The sequence below is a fragment of the Mastomys coucha genome, unplaced genomic scaffold (genome assembly GCF_008632895.1).
Source record: "Mastomys coucha isolate ucsf_1 unplaced genomic scaffold, UCSF_Mcou_1 pScaffold15, whole genome shotgun sequence".
Taxonomy (NCBI): Eukaryota; Metazoa; Chordata; class Mammalia; order Rodentia; family Muridae; genus Mastomys; species Mastomys coucha.
The window spans coordinates 61,187,990-61,196,760 of NW_022196897.1; the positions used below are offsets into that span (position 1 = coordinate 61,187,990).

The 8,771-nt window shown below is 40.4% G+C and overlaps 1 long non-coding RNA gene across 2 annotated transcripts in view; it reads right to left on the bottom strand.

The window, feature by feature from the left end:
* Positions 1 to 8,771, bottom strand: part of LOC116092022 — a 37,804-nt gene that overhangs the window by 10,719 nt on the left and 18,314 nt on the right. The window contains exon 3 of one of the 2 annotated variants that reach the window (XR_004119148.1): positions 7,226 to 7,373. The exons of the other annotated variant lie outside the window; for it this stretch is intronic. This is a non-coding gene — a long non-coding RNA (uncharacterized LOC116092022). Of the gene's footprint in view, positions 1 to 7,225; positions 7,374 to 8,771 lie in introns of those variants that run through there. 2 annotated transcript variants of the gene reach the window in all.

The following is an 8,771-nucleotide window of genomic DNA, read 5'->3' on the forward strand; positions in this document are numbered from 1 at the left end:
CTTCCTTCAGAAATGTCTGTTCCAGTCCTTTGTCCATTCTTAAAAGATTTGAGTTATTATTTGATTTTTGCTTTTGAGTTGTTTGGTGTGTATGCATATATGCGTGAATGGGTGCGCACTGTTAACCCCTTATCAAATGTATGCTGTAAAGATTTTTCTCTCATCCCATAGGTTACCAATTCATTTTGTTGATTGTTTTCTTTGTACACTAAACTGAACGGTTTATGTTTTATGTAACCATGTTAGTTTATTTTTGCTTTTGTTAACTATGTTTTAGGGATTCTATTTAAAAATAAAAAATCTGTGGCCAGACCAAAACGATAGAGAATGCCTCTATGTTTTCTTCTAAGTTTCAAAGTTTCAGGTCTTGTGTCCAAGCCTTTAACTCATGTAGAGTTGAGTATGTATGCTTAGTGACATAAAGACCCAATTTCATACTTTTGCCTGCGGTCTGATCTGACAGGGGCTTTTTTGTCTTTTGTTTTTTGTTTTAAGTATGTATTGAAGACTGTCTTTTCCCTGCTGTGGGCTTTGGGCACCGCGGTTGCCAGTTGATGACAGCTCTGGGGATTTTTCTGGGCTTTTCTTAAGGCTCTTTGCTTGATATGTCTGTTTGTCCAGTGTCTTGCTTTAGAGTTATCATGGCCTCTGAAGTTGAGATGAAATACTTAAATTGATCTGTCCAGCTGGATTATGTCTATTCAAGATTGTTTTGATTGCTGGGGGTATTTTTCTGATTCTTTATATATGTCACAGTTTTGTTTTGTAATTCTGGGAACAAAAAAAAATGGGATTTTGATATGATTGCATTGAATTTGAAGATCACTTTAGGCAGTTTGGACATTTTAATAATATCAGTTCTTCTAATAAATGGGCATGGGGCGTCTTTCCTCTCATTGTTGCCTTCGGCTCCCTATGTGAGTGGCTTACAGTGTTCAGGGCAGGGTCTTTGACCTTCTTCATTAATTTTTTCTTGGGTGGTTTACTTACTCATTGCTACTGCAAATGCTATTGCTAGAATCTAGGATCTGCTCTTACAAGCAGGTTTCTGGTGAAAAATGTGATGTGCGGCACTCAAGCTTGTCAACGCCAAGTCACCAAACTCTTGTTGCTCTGATCTCAATGCCACATGACATTTGCTGACCTCAGAGACCCAGTCATATTTTTAAAATTTTTTTATAAGTTTAACTGATTTTCTTTCCATATTGTTATTGCCTTAACCCCTACGTTAAGAAAAAGATTATGTCCTACTGTGACTTTCAATGTTCAAACCTCTGCAGTTGATGGCCCTAGAGACCTGGAGGAAAGACCTGGATAAGTGTTCATGTGGCTTCAGCCATCACCACAGATTTCAATGGAGGCCCGACAGCCTCAAAGGGCAAGTGTAAACAAAAGCTTCCAATTAAACCCGAGTTTAGCATTAGTAAGATCGTCCAAAGATTACATTTAAAGATAACTGAAGTGTTACTATATTCCTTTCTGCAGCCCAGCCATGACCCTAATTAATGTGTCTAGGAAGGACATGCATTTCTTCAAGTAATGGGTGGTTTTGTTTGGACAATTAGACCAAGCTGACAAGGAAATTTTCCATCAAACCAAGTCATAAAAAGTACATTATTCAGAATTATTATGAGTTAAGCAGTATTTATTACCTGAACTTTACAATACTCTATTATCAATCATTACCTGCCATTAAGGTATGTTAACATGAGATCAAAGACGGAAGCCAAGCTAAACAAACAGTCGTGTCTACCAGTCACTTTAGTGCCGGCGCTTTAAAGAGAGGCAAATGTCGCTGAACTCTAGGACAGACAATTTGCATTTCACTAAAAGATGCAAATCCACTCTGCTGTGACAAGGCTGTGATTATAAAAATTCCATGCTTGTTATGCAGATGACAAGACAAAGCTGGTTTCCAGGGAATCTCAGGAAGAGACGAAAAATAATCAAAGTGAAATGTGAGATACAAAAAGTCCAGTTTTGAAGGGCCCCAGTAAGGATCCATTGCTGCTCAATTCGACAACAATGCCTCGGAAGTCACTAAAAATGATATCAGCCAAGCAGATCTAAAGAGGAGACCAAATGTTTTTAGCAAAGCTGTAAAACCTTGGAAACTACCTCCTGAGCAAACACTCTGAAAGCTCAGAAGTCAAGACAAGCTTACAACGCCCTGGCTTTAAAGTTGACGCTTGTCACCACTGCTTTTCTTACTCTAGAGCCAAGAGCACAAAGGATTCTGCAAGGTACCGCTTCGCAGAGGACAGTCCTCTTCTCTCCATCTAGATGTACCTGACCCATCCTCTCTGAAGCAAGGCCCTTTCTTTAGTGCCCACTGACTTCCTTCCTTGTGTCTTTAGGCTGCTCAAGAAAAGACTAGAGCTCAGCCTCAGCAAAATGGCATCTGCAAACAACTTCTTACAAAAATACAGGAAAGTATTACTTTGGAAATCAAATATCCTCATAGCTCTGTGTCTTTTGCCTGATTGGCTTAAGGAGATCAATACAAGGCTATGACAGAGAAAAATATGTATTGTTATTTTGTTTCTATTTAACATTGAGCATTGAGCACTCCTACAGAGAAACAGACAAACATACATACATACATACATACAGACAGACAGACACAGAGAGAGAGAGTGAAAAAGAGAGAAAGAGAGAGAAAAAGAGAGAGAGAGAGAGAAAGAGAGAGAAAGGGAGAGGGAGAGGGAGAGGGAGAGGGAGAGGGAGAGGGAGAGGGAGAGAGAGAGAGAGAGAGAGAGAGAGAGAGAGAGAGAGAGAGAGAGAGAATGCTTCCTAATCCTTCCCAAACAATTCCACCAACTGGAACCAAGCATTCAGATGTATGAGTCTATAGGAGCCATTCTCATCCTAACCATTACACATATACACTCCTGTGGGTTTCAGAACTGATATCATGAAAAGTCATATTTAGTCATGTTCCTATTATTGCATAAGGACAATAGGCCCTATATAACTCATTATTATTTTAGGATCTTAGCTATAAATAGATGATCTCTATTAAAGTCAACATACTTAGACTTAGATGAAAAAAATTCAAATTTTTATCTATTTTGTCACTTTGTGGATGTGGATGTGTATGTGCATGTCCACATGTGAGTGTGAATATGCATATATGTGTGTGTACATGTGTTTATAGGTACACACATGTGTATGTGTGTGAATATATGTGTTTGAAAGTACACATGCCTGTGTATGTGTGTATATGCATGTGGAGGCCATAGGTCAATATCAACTTTCTCTATTGTCCCCACTTTATTATTTTGAGACAGGACTTCTTACTGAAGCTAGAATTCACTGATGTGGCAAGACTAATCAGCCATCAAGTCCCCAGCTCTCTAGCACTAGATTAGAGAGGCATGCACTACCAAGCCCTGCTTTCCATGAGCACAATAGATCTAAACTCAGGTTTTTGTGCTTGTGCTGTAAGGATGGACCAAGCATCAGTCAAGCCCCAGAAAAGCCTCTAGGGGCTCCTGAGCCACGTTATACTTTAATTTGTCCCCAAAGCTCAGCTGTTTGAGGTGACTGAAGAGCTTTTACCCAACTGATGCTCAAAATACCCAGGACTCCGTTCTGTTACTCTGCCTGTACCTGTACTTGGCTTCATCAGACTCATTTTGCCTACACAAAGAGTTGTGTTCCTCTGATCCTTCACTCCCAGGACCCTAAGGTTGCACACACTTTTTTTTTTTTTTAGCATGTTTCCTATACTCTCTCAGTTTGTCCGTCCACATTAAAATCGGCTTCAGTGAGATCACTGGGACTCACCCGAGTTACATTCAGCTGACCTATCTCATTTCCATCACCATTTTAAATGTCTCTCATCCCAATAGTACACTTGTTAATGGACTACACTGTCCACCATTTTAGAAGAAATCAAGCATCTTTATGGGTTTGTTTGTTTGTTTGTTTGTTTTTTTCATTTCCACATCCTGGCTGTACCAGTCTGCTAACCACTTGCTGATGTGATGGTCTTGTGATGAATTTAGAACACTCCTGAGACAATCAGAGCCCTTTTGGATTTCGTGGATGATCCTGAGAGAAAATATCTTTCTGCCTTTTGTGGGGTTGTTGAACTGATGGCAAAATCCCAAAGCTGTCTCCAAGAAAGAAGGAAGTCCTTGGTTGTGTACAAGAAAAAAGTGATAAGGCTAAAACTCAGAGAGAAATGGGGAGTAAGTTGCCCTTGCCTGCTGGAGGCGCTTTCTATTCATCGTGAACAAGAGTCCTTGCTACTGATATATTGGGATATTGTTAACCTCACAACACATCAGCTATATTCATGAGCATCTTTGAAGGTCCACATAGATTCTTCTAAATCTTCTATTTTTGTTTCACTGAAAGGTAGGACACCTGCTAATATATCAGCAAATGACCTCATGATCTGCAAATGTTCTCATTGTCTCTCCTGTCGATTATCATGGCAGAGCTTCATTACATTAAATGACACTTGAGGACACCAACTATAGCACCATCTAGAACTCTACCATGGAGAACTGTACCATTTCTCAACTGCAAGTTTGAGGGATTTCAACAAAAGTACCCGTGCTCTAATTACAATTGTCTCAGGGGTCAGAGGAACATTTTCAATAGATGAGGTGGCTGCCTCTTACCGCAGAGAAACACTCATCCCCAAAAGCTTGGACATCACTACAGGCAAGCCAACTTTGGTTAACGCTGCCAAGGTTTCACGGGTGTTCTGCTTACAAATTCAACATTCCACCCTGCAAATTCTAAAGGAGGTCAGGTCATGCACTCTGTACACCTGTTAAAATGAAGCTGAGAAAGAGTTCTCACCACCTGGGACCACGACAGTGTCATCTAGAAACTGTATCATATTTTTAGGTCAAGGGAAAAAAAAAAAAAAGGTCTCTAGCTAATTAGAAAATAGAAACAGCCAAAATACAACGGTAAGTCAGTGGTTCATTTTAGGATATTCTATGGATATCCTAAAATGGATAAAACACTTTTTAAACAATAGTTTTTCACAAATTCTGTTTGTTACCAAGGATTGGAACCAAGGCATAGTCTTCAAGTTTGTAGGAGTCACACAGGTGAAGGTTCCTGAAGTTTTTCTGTGAAATGCTACCTCTGGGAGAAGCCTCATGTTGCTCATGCTGGGTACAGTGAGTGTGAAGAGTGTCTGGCAACAAATGGATAGCCACTAAGAATCAAAGCCTAAGTAAGCCATTCACATCTTGAGAAAGAGCCTCTAACCTAGGAACCACTGTATAATTTCCCAAGCACTTGCTTTGATAGATAAAGAGCATCAGTATTTCTCCATGTATTTCCATTGACTGCACAAACCATTTAAACCTTTAAGAGAAAAATAAGAGGGCATGGGAAGAGCTGGAGGGAGGAGATGGAGAATGATGTATGTACATTATTCATATATAAAAGTATGAAATGCTCAAAAAATGTAAAGAAGAATGTGGTTTGTGGACCCAGAAAGCCTCCACTAAAACATTTTAAAACTTCCCAGTGATGGAAGTGAGATCTCTAAAAGGTATGGTCATGCCCACACCCTTGTCCATAACTGCAGCTCGGATGTCTATAACCCGCCTGAACCAGAACATGAAAGAAAACTTAATATGGTTTTTTGAATCCAGTGGTTCCCAGATGACAGGAAGTCTTCATTGCCCTGAGACTTGATTGATACACTTCTTGACTAACAAAGGTGAGCAGTGAATGGCAGAAGATTCCTGTCTGCACAAAATGGAGAAACTTTCCAATCATGCAAATGTCTGAGGCATTTGATAATTAAACAAACCATCATCCACAGTCTGCTATCACTTCAAAAGGAGTGTATTATATAGAGTTTGTTCTTGAATCTGACATCATGCTATCCATAGTTCTGCCAGAATCATGAGAAGAGAGTGAAAAGAAAGACAGTGAAAGTAAAAAAAAAAAAAAAAATCTTACCTCTGACAACCCAATTTTAAAAGAATTTTAAAATTTTTTTGTATAATTTGATTCTTATCTTTCTATAGCAGTGATATTAGTTTATTATGGATTTTTTGTTTGTTTTGAGACAGAATTTATCTGTGTAGTCCTAGCTATTCTGGACTTCACTCTGTAGTCCAGGCTGGCCTTGAAATCAGAGATCTACTTGCCTCTGCCTCCAAGTGCTGAGATTAAAGATGTACACCACCACTGCCAATCTTTATCATTGATTTTGTTTTTTAATACATAAAAACTTTTCAAAGGGGATATTTTAAGGCATGAGGGTTTTTTAAGGTCTATTTTTTTAAACTTCAGGACTTTTAGATCCTTTAATGCATGTTGAATTAGCAATGTTCTTTTTCCTCAATCATGGCTGGCATCAAAGTCTATAAATAGGGCTTGGGGAATTCTGTTACAGGGGGAAGTAACATTTTAGATATAATTTTATACTCAGCTTCTAATCAATGTTTGTAAATCCTTTCTTGGAATCTTTTTTCTGGTCAGTGAGAGAGTCAGAAAGTTGCAGTTCACTCCACTAAGTAAAGAGCCCTTCAGGGGTGAGAAATGAGGTGCAGACGAAGTAGTTTGGTAGAGAGATGGTAAACATTACTTCCTCCATAATTGGCCCCAACACACACTATCTTTGCAAGTAGATATCTCATGTTGCACTGGTAAATTTTATGTGCTACTCTGTTGGAGCCAAGAGTACCAGAGAGCTGGTTTAGTGTCATTTGGGAATATATTTATGTGGGTGCTTCTGGAAGAGATCAGCTTTCGAAGCAGGTTGTCTTCCCTGGTGGAGGGGATCACCAAACTATGAAGGTGCTAAGAAAACACAGAGGTACGATTTATTTTCTGCCTGAGGTGAATATAGGTCTTTGGCCTCAGCTCACATAGTCCTCAGGCCTTCCTGTCCAGAATCATCAGCACATCAGATATGGCTTTGAGCCTCATCACCAGCTTTCCTGGGTCTTGGCCTGTGTTCTGCGGCACTTCTTAGCCTCTACAATGGCACAGATGTGACTCAGCTCTTATGGTTTCATGTCTCTGGAGAACTCATGCATTCCTCCAACATGTCTTACTCAATCCCGAGTACCTCGACTTCATTCTCTCCCTTCCAAAGCCCGTTAAGAAAATGTCTGCTCAGTTGCTCATGTGATGCTTTATTGGGTTCACATGTGACATGTTAATAGTCCTCCTGGCAAGGCTAAGATCCTCACTCAGGCCAGCTTCTTTACATCTGCTTCTCCTGAGAGTGGTATCTCATGGCTTTTTCTTTTTCATAACACATTGGAAAGTCTTCCAGTGTTGCAGGTCTCTGGAAGGTTGTTTTCATCCACATTTTCCCTTAGCTTCTTAACTCTCAGAGGAGTCTTTGCTCTAAAGGATGGGCCAACCATTCTTGTGACCTAGCACAAAGAGGCATAATTTGTCACCAGCGTGAGGCCACACCTGATGTATTTATTACCTGTATGTGCCTGACATGGGCAATCACTTTTACATTGGTGCTTATTTAACTCCCTATCAAACTGTTGGATACAGACACCCCCCCCCCCCAACCTGGATGTCTCTTTGCAGAACCTGTTTGCTTCAAGACAGGATGTTATGTTCTGTGAGAAAAAAAATCCTGCCTTTTGCAGTTCAGCCCATTTGCAGGTAGCAATGAGTCAGCCCCCGTAGGGGGTTTCTTCCTTGTGTTTTTGCTTTATCCCCCCCCCCCATGCTGCTCAGTATAAACTGAACAGAGAGGAATAAAGATTGGCATTCTTCCTTGACAAGCGACCCAGTCTGTGTTTTCTGTTAAATCTCCCAGGCCTATGCCCACCTGATTCTTGGTACCGTGACAGTGCAGGAGCTGTCACCAAACCAGACAAAACAGTGTTTCCTATCCCTTTCTACAGTCCTTTTCCATGGTGGGGAAGGCTAAGCTTAGCAACTTCTCCAAATATCCACAACAACACAACAAGGCCCTAACCCCAGGCTAACTGCCCATGACTCTTCTGAAGTCTTCCTCTTGAACCAGGTATATCACCATGTTGGAACCTTGTTTCAGGTGTGAATTGTCAGACCCAACTTAGACCTAACAAATCAGAAATACCAAAGGTAGGACCCAGCACTGTGTTCAATAATGAAACAACTAAGGTAATGGGACCCCTGTTCTGACTCCCTTTTGTGTTGGCTTAGATAGTTCTCAGCCCTCCCCGAACCAGAATCACACCTTGGTGACATATTTGAGATTTCCATGGCTTTGAGTGTGGTCCAGATATAACAAAAATAATTTGGAAATTTTGTCTACAGTAACTACTATGCTCTGCTAGGAATAAACATTTCACAGTTGCTCCAACCCTCATTTTGACATATCTTGTGAGTTTTGCCTTTTAAAATGCTGTATTCCTGAACTTGGGCTCCAAGAAACATTTTAGAGATTCAAGTCCCCTCTTAGTCTGACCGTCCATAAAAAGGACTAAAAACTTAATTGACTTATTCAGCATGGTTGTTGTATTAGTCCAAGGGAATAGTTCCATTCACAATCACTCCTATTGACCCTCTAGGAAAATTTTTGCTTCCTGTCCCCACAACTCTAGGTTCTGTTGGCCTAGAAGTTTTGGTTCCAGAGGGGGGAGTTCTCCTACCAGAAGCCACAACAAACATTCCATTGAACTGGAAGATCAGACTTTCCCCCAGTCATTTTGGGCTTCTAATGCCCTTAAGCCAACAGGCTAAGAAGGGAATAACAGCGTTAGGAGGAGTGATAGATCCAGATTATCATGGAGAAATTGGATTGCCTCTTCACAATGGAGGTAAGC